Source organism: Tursiops truncatus, chromosome 20, assembly GCF_011762595.2.
Source record: "Tursiops truncatus isolate mTurTru1 chromosome 20, mTurTru1.mat.Y, whole genome shotgun sequence".
Classification (NCBI taxonomy): Eukaryota; Metazoa; Chordata; class Mammalia; order Artiodactyla; family Delphinidae; genus Tursiops; species Tursiops truncatus.
Window position 1 is genome coordinate 6,902,804 of NC_047053.1, and position 12,913 is coordinate 6,915,716.

General features: G+C 50.2%; 1 protein-coding gene across 16 annotated transcripts in view; it reads left to right on the forward strand.

Moving 5' to 3' along the window:
• GAS7 (growth arrest specific 7) overlaps nt 1-12,913 on the forward strand; it is a 201,061-nt gene that overhangs the window by 107,403 nt on the left and 80,745 nt on the right. The window contains exon 1 of one of the 16 annotated variants that reach the window (XR_012328642.1): nt 2,208-3,787. The exons of 14 other annotated variants lie outside the window; for them this stretch is intronic. The gene's annotated coding sequence lies outside the window, so the exon portion shown is untranslated. Of the gene's footprint in view, nt 1-2,207; nt 3,788-12,913 lie in introns of those variants that run through there. One more of the 16 variants, XR_012328643.1, reaches the window with a different exon arrangement.

Here is a 12,913-nt window from a genome sequence, read left to right on the forward strand (position 1 = left end):
CTGAATCCCGTGTCTGCACTTGAATGTGCCTTTTTCCCTCTGACAAAAATGGCACGTCCTTAAGAGAGAGATACTAACATCCAGAATCATTGAGCATTAGGCTATACCTTTCAAACAAAAAATAAACAAACAGAAAAAAACACAACCCTGGAGACCATCTGGTCCAACTTCCCTATTCTTGAGATGAGGAAATTCTGTACCAGCAGAGATGAAGTATGTTGCTCAAATTCTCACAGCAAGACAGCGGCAGCTCTTGAGTCCGTGTTCTCTGCCTGGTGCCCCAGAGCAGTGGTAGATCCGGAACCGCGATGGCCATGTCCTCAGCTGTCCCATTTGTCTAAGTTTTATAGGCACCAGGAGCTCAGGCTCCAGAAAGGGCAGCTGACTTGGGTTGGTCAGAATCGCACCCCTTCTGACTCATAGAAACAGTACCAGCCCCTCTTAGCCTTAATCTCCCTCCGGTGTTCATGGTTCAGAGCCAACTAGGGATCTCTGGGAACCAGCTCGCAGAGTCAGAAGTCTTTGATTGGAATCACGGGGAGCCCAGGCCGTTGGCACTGCAGAGTAACTGGAATGCGTCTCCATGGTGAGAAGACTGGCCGCCCCGGGTTTCTTGTGGTGCCTGCAGGCCTGCGAGTAGCATCCGTAAAGCTGGATCAGCTGGATCTCGGCCAGAGACTGGCCGTCAGAGACACCCATCTTTGTGCCCTAGCGAGCTCTAGTCTGCCTCCCTTTAAAACAGTACCCACTCCCCACAAGGAAGCCTGCTTTTAGTCCTGGAGCAGCTGTGGACAACAGCTGTGTCACCTGTCTTTGAAGTTCCTTTCTGGCGGGCAGGCTGCTTTCCATGAGGTACCCAAGCCTCTGACTTCCCGGGCTAGCAACTTTCAACGCCCTACCTCACTTCTGAGCTTCTTAAATCCATTGCGAACAGAACAGAATGCTTGGGAAATTTGATTATGGGGTTTTCTTCAGAGTCATAACAACTTCTGTAAGTGCCGGGAATGGCATAGGCATTTGGGGGTTTTGCACCTTAATACTAAAGAAAGGCCGTGTTTCTTTTTCCCCTCCCAATACCAAGTGTTGGCAAAACTCTCTTATTCCCAGCCTTTTTCCTCTGCAAAGGGAAATTGGACCCGGAATCATCTAGAGGGGTCTTCACCCTACCAGGAGCTCCGTGGGGAGAGTGGTTCTGGTGAGTGAGTCTCAAAATGTCCTGCAAAAAGCATCTTCTAGGGCAGGATAATTGATAATCATTATGGAGGTAAACTACTGTAGAAAATCTAGGATGCGTTTTTTTGTTTGTCTTTTTTTTCCTCTCCTAGGATGTATCTTGAGATCCTTTACAACTATGGAAATGGTGAAACTTTACCCCAAGTCCTTCCTCTCACAAATAGGGACATTTCAGCCCTAAAGAGGCCAGAGCAGCGGCCTGGAGCAAAAGGGAGGAGAATTCAGTGTTCAGTCTCCCCACAGTGGTTTGAGGTCTAATGCCCACAATTTTTATAATAGTATCCTGGTTTGGGCATAAACTTAATGATCTACAATTTTTGTTAATCACTTCACTGCTGTCTTTCCCACCAATCCTGAGTCTGGCGTGAATGAAGCGGTATCTCTAGACCAAAAGAGTTTCAGACTGCTTCCTCTTTGGACCCCAAAAGAGTTTGGGGGAATCATGCAGGAAAAAAAAGGGTAATGTTTCATGACCATTTATGTTCCTCGTCAGGAGGTTTCTGCCACCTCTTTATACAGAAGCTGCTTTTGCAAGTTTGCGCTGGTCATTTAAATGCCTCAAAATTTCCCTTGTGGAAGTTTTGGGTTCTGTTATGAAAGACGTGCCTCAGGTTGTGGAACCCCAGTGGTCTTTTTTATATAAACTTATTTAGTTAGTTTTGGCTGCATTGGATCTTCGTTGCTGCGCGCGGGCTTTCTCTAGTTGCGGCGAGCAGGGGCTACTCTTCGTTGCGGTGCGCGGGCTTCTCATTGCAGTGGCTTCTCTTGTTGCGGAGCACGGGCTCTAGGCACGTGGGCTTCAGTAGTTGTGGCACGCGGGCTCAGTAGTTGTAGCTCGTGGGCTCTAGAGCGCAGGCTCAGTAGTTGGGGCGCACAGGCTTAGTTGCTCCGCAGCATGTGGGATCTTCCCGGACCAGGGCTCGAACCCACGTCCCCTGCATTGGCAGGCGGATTCTTAACCACTGTGCCACCAGGGAAGTCCGCACCCCAGTGTTTGAGGGCTGGCAGCCCTTGGTTTTATAGACGAGGAGACAGACATCCAGAGAGGCAAAGAGGACTACGTAAATCACAGCTCGTTGCCTGGGAACACAGTCTCTTTAAGCCTAGACCCTTGTGCTTTCTGCCGACACTCCCGATGGAGGTAGGATGTCAGAACAGCCCCTGCTATTTTTATCTGCTAGGGGAGGGGTAGGAGGAAGGGAGCCAACATTCTCAACAGCCCATCAGGAAGCTGAGTCTGAATAAAAATGTCTTTGTTAATCACAAGTGAGCAGAATCTCTTGGGTTTTTCTTGCTCAGAAGCCAGGAGTTGGAACGGGCTGCTGGGAGCTCACTGCCTCTTCCTTTATAGCTCTGAAGCATCAGGATCAGACACACCTGAGAAACAGGACAAAAGTTAGGGGCTTTCTCTGGGGTTCCCCAAGCCCCTCCAGACTCCAAGGTGGGGAAGCAGCTGTGGCTTCCCATCTTACTCCCGGAGCTGTTCTCTGTATTTCAGGAACATCCACGGGAACCTCTTTCCCCCCGTGGCCCTCAACACGGCCATGAGGCCTCTGAGTACCTGCTCCCAACCTCATAAACAGCAAGAGTGACTGTGATATTCAGTGGCATGTTTATGCTGTTTGGTCAATGTGGAGATTCTCCCGGGAGTTGCTGAAGAGAGCGCACCTCTCAGATCCCTGTCGTGCTGGATGGTGTCACCAGGAAAAGTACCCGCCATCCAGAGTTCCTCGTTCCTTGCATTGTCTCCTCTTAAACCCTGTTAATTGGCCCTTCTGTCTTATATCTGTATGACGGTGCAACAATAACAAAATCTCTTTCCTCCAGGGTTGGTGAAGTGGGGCCCATGCAGGAATGCGTGCCGGGCCCACGTAGAAACCACTTTCCACCCTCTACTGCTTGGCCCCCAGACACTTCAAGGCCATGAAGTGGCCTCTGAACCAGGAGGGTTCATTCATCCAACGCTTTCTTGTCATTCGCAGTATCACTTGCAAAGCTTTTCTTCCGTCCTTGCCCCGCTGGAGACCCCGTGGTTTCCAGTTGAGCAAGTTTTCCTGCTAGGGTTGACTTCCTGTATCCCTGCATGGGCTACATTGTAATTGTGTTAATCAAAATTCCTGGTTCACCAGATCACTCCCTTCCTTTTCACGGTCAGAAAATACAGAGTTTATTGTTCTGTGTCCTCTGCCTGTTCAGTCCTAAGAAACATGCCCAGTGAGTTGACTGGCCCCCAGGGAGGCACTGGGGGGCTTGCTGATGGATATTCAGAGTGGCCAGGACTCTCGCTGACTCTTCAGGAGCCAGACACGCCTGCAGTGCTCAAAGCAGTTCAGCCTCCAGGCCCAGGGCTGACGGCTTTGTAGGTGCCGGGAGAAAACCCCCATGGCACTGATGTCCACCTCTCGGAGTGGATACCAGTGGCAGCCAGGCTTCCTCTAGCAGCGTCATGGATGGAGGACAGTGCTGGAGCCAGTGGGGGGATTGCGAAAGGTCACTGCTACAGGCAAGGAAAAGCAAGGCAGACGCCCATGGAGAACGGGGCTGGCGAGTCCAGGTGCGTCACCCTCTGGCCACTGGTAGATATCACCCTGGGAGCTTCTCGGGGATGGAGTGGGTACAGGTCTGGCGTGATCAAGCGGGGGAGTCCAGCCAGAGGGATGTGAAAGTTACCCCATCCATCCATCCATCCATCCATCCATCCATCCATCCATCCATCCATCCATCCATTCATCTACCTACTCTGAGCAATGAGGCCTGAGGACACTTGGGTATCAGGTTTAGAAGAGTCCTGGAGGCTTTTGCATTTAAGTGATTAGAGCCTGGTTCGGAATTTTCCTTTAAAATGGACTCAAAGACACAACATTGTAAATCAACTATACTTCAGTAAAAAATTATTTTAAAAAAAAAGTAAATGTGGTGCAATAAAATAAAATAAAATGGACTCAGAGAAGCAGCCCTGCCAACCAGGTGATTTCAGTAAGAGGGGTGTGAGTATACTCATGGAGGGTTCTGGCAAAACCTCTGACGAGTCGGTCACATTTACTGAGAAACTCTGCACGTAGAGAAGTGGAAGGGAGAAAGACATCCTGCGGCTCTGTGGCTCCTGACTGGTAAAAGCTAGAGGTGAGCCTTATGGTTTGACCCCCTTTCACACGGGGTCCATCCAGAGTGGATCAAGGGAAGCAGAAAAGCTCAGACTCAGGCTGGGCAGCAGTGACAGTCTTCTCTGAGTGCTGAGCCCGGCTCTGGCTTTGAGGGCTTCCAAAGGCAAACAGAGGAACAAATGAGATCTTCTAGAAGCCCTGGGTTCCTGAGCTTTCCCTCATCCAGGAAAGTGCTTTGGGCCCACCCTGTCCGCCTTCATGGATTTCAGGGCTCAGGGCTCCCTGTGGAAGAAGGTTTGTGGTCTCCAGGGACCCTTCCCTTCTGCCGTGGTCCCTCTGGCTGGAAACCCGTCCTTCTCTAGAAAATAGAGGAGGGCAAATACCAGATGCCAGAGGATGGTAGCGAATTGCGCAGGTACCTGAAAGTCTTGGCAGGAGGGAGGAGAGGAAGAAGGGGACTTTCTTTATCAGGATGGGAAGGGAGAGTGGGATTCTGCTTCCTTTCTCTCGGTGTCCACAATTTTTTTCTCCTACCTCCTGATCTTTTCTAGTATTTTCTGGAATTTTTGATCTGGGTTTTTTTTTTTTTTACACTATGTATTGAGAATAGTCATCCTTACACATGTTCTGTAACTAGGTTTACGATGATTATTTACACATTTTTTATAAGCTGCTTTCAGTGTTCAGCCCTGGTCCTTTTTACCTCGAGGCCTTCATTCTTCACCTGTAATTGTTTTAATCTTTCAGGCAGTTGGAGTACATCTTTCAAGCACTTGATTGGTAAATATCCTGAACCCTTGTCCGTAGAGCGGTGTATTTCGATCGATTTCACTCATGAAAGACAGCTGTGGCCACATAGAATGGGCTTAGCATTTTCTGCCTAGCGGTCCGGGGGTGTCTTTGGAAATGTGGTCACAGAAGAGCCAAGAGCAGCTTCATTTATGCTCCTTTATCAGAGACACCCTCCTCCCACTTAAAGGGTTGTAGGACTTTATCCTTTCTTTGCTGTGTAAATGTATTGTTAGAGGATGTCAGCTTGTTGTTGGGCTTTTAAAACCCATTTTGCCTGGAGCAGTGCGGGACCTTCCTTTGTGTCTCTTCGAGCTGAGGGAAGTTTTCTTCCCTGGGGCCCCCCCCAATCAACCTCTGTTTATAGTTTCTTTTCTGCTACGGCTTTTGTTCTAGTTTCTTCTTCAGGAACACCTAGCATCTCTTCTGTCGATTCCGTTTTCATGTTTTCCCATTTCCTTTGCATTCTGGGAAAAAAATTCTTCAGTTTGTTTTGTACATAACTGACTTTTTTTTTCTTGCTACAATACTGATTTTATATTCTATTGCAACCAATGTGGATATTCCTTTTATCACTACCTTTTAAATTTCCCTACAGTTTTGAGCACATCCTGTCCTTTTTTTATATCATTTTTTTAAACCAGCTTGCCTTTTTTCCATTAGTTCGTTCTCTCCTTATGACTTTGGCGTTTGTATAATAGATGCTGTATCTTCCTGTCCTCTTTTGAGGTTGCTAAATGGTTTCCTGGAATTTTTCTTCTGGAGACCAGATGAGCTCATGAGTAGACGTTTGTGCTGCTCCTGAGGCGTCTGGATGCTGTTCCTCAATTTAATTTCTGCACTTCAAGAAACACTGTATTATCTTGTGTCCCCCACCTCCCTGTACTCAAAGTTGAACAGTCCGTTCAGTCAGTCCATGAAGAGCTGGGATTTGTTCACAGGTGGGGCACATGCATTGCTTGGACAGCCATTCTCTGTTTACTTGTTTGGGGAAATAGCCTCTCAAGTCTGTTTGAAGCCCAGTTTCTATTACAATTCCCAGTTTCCATCCATGCATCCATCCATCCAGTATTCTGGGTACTGAGCTGAGACTAAGAACAAGATGGACATGGCCTTGCCTTCCTGAATCTTACACGCTGCTTCTCTGTTGTGTGGCCCCTCCTCCTCCCCCTCCTCTTCCTCTGCCTTGTGGCTGGGTCTCCAAATCTCTCACCCCTAGAAGAACATGAAGATGCTGTCAATGCCCATCCTCTTCCTACCAGCCTATGAAACTACTTGGGAGGACTACATTTCCCAGAATGCACTGTGCTGTTGTCATGGGTCCCCTCCTTCCTCCCCAGCTATTTTCTCTCAGTCACTCTCCATGGATAGAAAGGCTGCCAGAGCCACAGAGAACAATACTTTCACCTGTGAGACAGAGGAGAAGTGCTCAGTATTCTTGTGGACACAGACCCTGAGGCTGGCGGCATCGGTGTGGGAAGTGGGGCCCGGCTTCATGCCTTCTCTCTTACCCTGTAGCCAGAGATGATCTTTCCTTGGGTAGCTCTTCCCAGCTCTGTCTGGGAATCTCTCCACCCTGAACAGGTGTCCGCAGAAAGGTGTAGGGTGGACGTGACTCTCCAGTCTCCAGCCCGGCTGGGTCTTGGGCTTCTTTTTTTTTGGTCTTTTGTTTCTTTGTTTGTCTTAAGTTTATTTATTTTTGGCTGCGTTGAGTCTTCATTTTAGGCTTATCTCTAGTTGAGGCGAGCTGGGGCTACCCTTTGTTGAGGTACACGGGCTTCTCATTGTGGTGGCTTCTCTTGTTGTGAAGCACGGGCTCTAGGTGTGCGGGCTTCAGTAGTTGTGGCAGGTGGTCTCAGTAGCTGTGGCACACGGGCTTCAGTAGTTGTGGCTCGCGGGCTCTAGAGCGCAGGCTCAGTAGTTGTGGCGCACGGGTTTAGTTGCTCCGCGGCATGTGGGATCTTCCCGGACCAGGGCTCGAACCCGTGTCGCCTGCATTGGCAGTTGGATTCTTAACCACTTCGCCACCAGGGAAGCCCCAGGTCTTGGGCTTCTTGGTGGCTCCCTTGCAACCCTGTCCCTAATTGGTTGACCCATACTGAGTGACAGTGGAAGCCGCTTCTGGCCTCCGGGTCGGGGACTGCTCAGCGCGCACCTGTAACAAACTGGTTCCCGGGGGCTGATGGCTCCCAGGCACACCTGGCCACGCCCTGGCTGCTCCCCGGTGTCCCAGCTGGCTGTGCCGTTGGGAAGGGAGCACTTGCTGGCGAGTTCTTTATGGAGATGCCTTCAGGCGCTGCCAGTCACGGCACCGGACTCATTAGCAGTCATTGCCATGGCAACGGGTCTGCCAGAAAGTGGCTCGTTAGGCTGACAACTTCAGCGCTGTTATATATAGATCTGGGTGTGGGGGAGGGGGGCTGTGAGGGCCGTGGAAATGCCTTTCTTTAGCGCTCCTATTGCTTCTGGGTTTGGGGTGTGAGAAGACGCGGAATGGGGGGACCTTAAAACCGTCCGATCCGGCTGCAAAATCAAGTGTCTGACGGCCCCCCATTACCACCGGCAAGTACCGTTTGCTCACACCTGCGGAAGGTAAGAACCAGGTGCTTCCGGAAGTCTCCTAAGGGGCAAGGAGTCCTGGGTTGAACTTGAAGAAACTGGGGGGCGTCTGAGTGTGGGATTCGTACTGCCTGGAGGCTGCAGAGGCAAGATAAGGTCTCTTAGAATAGTCTATCTGAAGGGTCTGGGCTACGGGACAGGAGTGTCTTCTTTATAAGTAAGGCAGCCGAACACTGTCTTTTTATAAATTATTAATTTTCTGTTCCCAGTTTTGATCTCAGAAGTGATGTTTTCTCTCCATCCCTCCTTCTAAAGAAAGCTGCAGACCATCTCTTCTGAGTTCATTGAGCATGAGATTTAAGGGTACATGTTAAAAAGCAGCTTTCTAGGCTCAAGGTTGATTGTGGAGTCAGAGCCCCGGAATCTGCTCTTTAACCCACATCGCTGGTGACGGACGGGGTGTCCCAGGGACCACACTTTGAGAAACACCACGGTAGGGGGATTTGTGTTTAATCTCTAGGTGACTTCCCTTTGTCTGCTCTTATTTTCCCCCTCCGAGGAGGGGATCAGTAGCCATCATTAAGAGGAAAATTTCTTTGGTTGTGTTGTTCTATGTAGGGAGACAAGGAAGTCAGCCCACAGACGGGGAACGTGACTGGTTGGACGTGGGTGGTGATATTTCTGCACGTCTCCTGGGAAGGCATATGCTCGTTTGGAGACCGTGAGACAGGCAGGAGAAGCAGGCCTGAGTTGCCATCCTCCTTGCCCGGGTGCTGGGATGTCAGGTGGTCCAGGTGAAGATACAGGGCTGATCACAGACAGCTGGGGAGAGATGAGCTGAGGGTAACTAGGATTTGGGTGACTGGGTAGAAACAAAGCTAATATTTTTAACTGGTTTCACCAATTAATTAACTGTGCAGTGTTGGGTGAGATATTAAACTCTGTGAGTCTCAGATTCTTCCTTTTAAAATGGGAAAAAAATGGCATCTCTGTGGCAGGCTTGTGGTAATGATTAGAGATGAGTTTGTGAAGCACCTGGCCCAGTCCTTGGTGCACTGTAAACATTTGGTGAAAGTCATTATCAATGAGCGCAAATGGGATCTGAGCTCAGATGTTTCTTGAGGACCTTCTAGACTAGGGTTCTGAAGTGGTCTAGAAATTCTTGATGTTCCGTAGGAGATAGGGTGAGTGAGTAGGTGCACACGTGCCTCCATTTTGGGGGCAGAAGAGCCATAGTTTTCTTTAGATTCTCAGAGGATGGGCTGTCATATACAGTTGAAGAGGTTGTTTACTCAACAAGGGGACCCAGATTGGCGGGGGGCGGGGGGAGTCAGGGACAGCTGAAACCCAGCCTTGCACTCAGGGGTCTGGCCCATCTGGGGAAGAGGCAGCGTTTTCTCATTCCCACAAAGCAGTCCTGTGCATGAGGTTAAGAATTTCTTAGTTGGAAGAAACTGGCTTCATCTCCCCCGATTCACACTCCTTCAGCTCATGTTCATTGTAGGTGGGGCCCCCAACCTCACCCCTCACCCCTGCTTCTAGTTCCTATTCCCATGGGAAAGAGCTGCTGAAATGGGGAGAAGCCACAGGACTAGGGAAGGCAAGGGAAGGATTTAAGTTGGAAGGAAACTAATTAGAAGAATAGGTTTGGCAGAGACCTTAATTACTGGGTAGTTACTCACGCTGAATCCTCTTGTTGGCTGTGGGGCAGCTCTCCCAGGAGGCCTGCCCCTCCATGACCACGAGGAATGAGGTAATGGTGGTGGTTTGGGCCTCTTAGATGAGGGCCTGCAGGTGGGAAGGCCAACTGTGTGTGTGTGTGTGTGTGTGTGTGTGTGTGTGTTAAAATACACCTAACATAAAATTTACCGTCAGTGACATTTATACCTTCGCAGTTTTGTGCAACCATCACCACTGTCTAGTTCCAGAACATTCTCATCACCCCAGAAAGGAATCCCTGTCCTCATTTCCCCCTCCCTCCAGCCCCTGGCAACCACGAATCTGCTTTCCGTCTCTACGGACTTTTCTGTCCTGGATATTTCCCATCAGTGAGATTGTACGATATGTGGGGTTTTGTGTCCAGCTTACCTCATGCAGCATGATTTCAGGGTTCATCTGTGTTGTCGTGTGTATCAGTACTTCATTCCTTTGCATGGCTGAATATTCCTTTTTATGGACACACCACATTTCGTTGGTCCGTTCATCAGTTGACGGACACTTGGGTTTTTTCTACCTGTCGGTAATTGTAGAAATGCTGCTGTGAACATGTGCGTACCAATTCTGTGTTGGAGTGTTGTTTTCAGTTCTCTTGGGGATGTAGCCAGCTGTCTGCATGTCTTTATTTTTTTTTAATATTTATTTATTTAGTTGGCTGCTCTGGGTCTTAGATGCGGCATGTGGGATCTTCATTGCCTCACGTGGGCTCTTAGTTGTGTCATGCATGTGGGATCTAGTTCCCTGACCAGGGAGGGATTGAACCCGGGCCCCCTGCATTGGGAGCGCGGAGTCTTAACCACTGGACCACCAGGGAAGTCCCTGTCCACGTGTCTTTGACTCCTGACTTACTACAGGCCAGCCAACGGGAGGAACTTCTTTCTGGAAGAGGGGAGAAAACAAGGGGACTGTGGCTGCCTGGGGGGCAGGGCAGAGGCAGAACACAGTCAGATGGTGGGCAGAGCGGGGCCCCGTGGCCATGCTGGAGGGGATGTGGAGACCTCTTTGCCACGTTGGCCAAATTAGGAAATTGGCTGAGTTGGCCCGGGTGCCCCCCTCCCCTCTTTCAGCACCTCTTGGCCCTTCTGGGCTCAGCATCAGGGATGCCTCCCCCAGGTGCCTTCCAAAGGGTCCTGCGTTTCCCGGACGGGGGAGACCTCAGAGCCATCGTGGCCCCTACCTGGCCATCAGTGTCCTCAGACGGAAACCCGGGCTTCTTCTGACCCTACAGAGTTAGGCAGGTTAACCAGTCATTCTAAAGAGAAGAGCACCATGCAGCTGTGGAGACAGGACAGATGTCACTGGTGCTATTTCACAAGGGGGACCCAGAGGGGCGGAAGGTTCGGTCCACACTCTCCACCAGCCCAGCTAAGGAGAGGTCTTTTCACCAGAGTATGTGAGTCGGCATCGTGACCCAGTGGCCTCCCCTGCAGGGTCTGTGTTTGCCTTCTAAGCTGAGGAGTCCTGGAAACAGAAACCTCAGAGGAGGGACTGTTAACGGGGACATTTCAGCCGCAGTGATGGGGCGGGTGGGGCGGAGGCCGGGTGTGTGACCCTGAACTTCACGTTATGGGGGGCAGAGGCTGTGTGAAGCCTGGTCTTGCTCCGCCTTGAACGGCCCCCCATTCCGCTGGGAACGCCCATTGGGCACAACTGGTGACAGGCACTGTCCTAGGTGGCCAGTTTGTTATTAATCTCCACGGCATCTGCCACAACTGGGCTGATGTTTCACAGATGTGGCAATAGACACAGCTGGTTGAGTCACTTCCCCAGGTCACGTGGCAGCTCAGGGGCCGTGTCAGGATTGAGTGAGCCTGAGGCGGGCTGGTTTTCACGGTACTTCTGGGTCCCTCTCTCCTCTGCAACCTATTTCTGGCCACGTCCGTCTCTGAGCCTTGGTTAATACCTCTTAACAATGTCTCATTTCTTACCAGGTTATTTAGACAAGCTATAATCTGGCCTTCCCTTCTTGGATGCTCTAAGTTACCTGAACTCAAGCAGAAGCAACCTGGTTCTATTGATAGAATGTTCCTCTCTTCAGCCAACCTCCTGAGCTCCCCACTCATATTTTACTCGCAACTCCACTCAGCCAAAATGTCTGTCTCCTGCCTGTGGGATATGTTATCCACACAGACACTGTACTCATCACAGGGCTTGCGTGTGTTTCGACCGCCTTCCAATCTGGAAGAGGCCGGAGCAGTGTCTGGACGCCTAGGTAAACGTGCACAGCGGTGTGCCTGGGCTCAGTGGACATGCTCTGCTGGTGAGGAGGCCTCCTGGCTGCTCTCTGGCCCCTGGTAGTTCTTTTAGAAGCCAGCGCACGGAATCAGAGAGGAGCCGTAAGCTAACAGGTGTGGGAGACAGAAGCGATCGGGGCGTGGGGGAAAGCTTTTAGTTAAATTGTGAAAATTCATAATGAAACATACACCGCCGTTACTCAGAGGGCCATGGGGTGACTGTTTACTCGAAGTCCCAGGAGAAGCTAGGATTGATCCCATCCCACTGAGGGTGTGCAGGGCACCGCAGGAAGCAGAAGCACGTGGCTTTGCAGCTTCAGAAAAGCTGAGAGGAGTCTGGGAGCTGTGTGTCTCTACTGCTCACTTTCAATCTCTTATCTTCCTAAGCGGTGGTCATCAGTGATCAGAACCTGCCTCCGTGGGCATGGCTGGGGGATGCTGAGGGCACTTAGGAGCTGACGCGGTTTAATATGTCTGAACAGGGTCCAGCTTTGTTGAGAAATTCACAGCACCTCTCCTCGTGTGGCTGGAATTCTGATTTTAGTCAATGTACTTTCTTCACAAGGAACAGCAATTGTATGACGGGCTAACTTGGACCTTCTTATTTTTCAATGTTCTTTAGCTAACAACTTTTGCTTTTGTGTTTATTGAAGAAAATTTAGATGAGAGAGAGAAGCAGAAAGAAAAGAATAAAAATTCCCCAGAATCCCACCACCACAGATCGCCTCTGTTTTAGCCTTTGTGTCTGCATCTTGTTTTTCTGTTCTATGCTTTTTCTCTGATTTTTTTTTTTCAAAGTACTGCCGTGCATAGTTTAAAGAATTAAACCGCACATCAGTGCGTACGATAGAAAGGAAGTCTGTTTCGACTCAGATTCCCAGCTCTCTTTGCGAGAGTGATTTGGACACTTGACTAGAAAAACCCCACCTAGGTCGTCATTGATTCCTGGCTTTATTATGGAAGGTTTAACATCTCGCTCTGCTGAGACTTGCATTAATTACTCCTGGTCAGTTCCCACAGCAGGCCCTGGGCCTTGTCTGCTGCTGTATTTGGTGGTCCTGAGGATTTTCAGATTCCACAGTGGGAGCTGGAGAGTGACCCGCCTCCTCCAGGCAGGTGCAGCGACACTGTGAGTGGTTTTCTGGGGGCCCGGGAGGAGAAAGCCCAGCTCTTGTGTTAACTGACGGGCATCTCCCCTGTCCTCTGGGGGGTGCTGTCCCTTCTGCGGTGGTTCTGAAAATCAAGGGCTGCTCACACCTCACGCTCAGGCAATCCCCG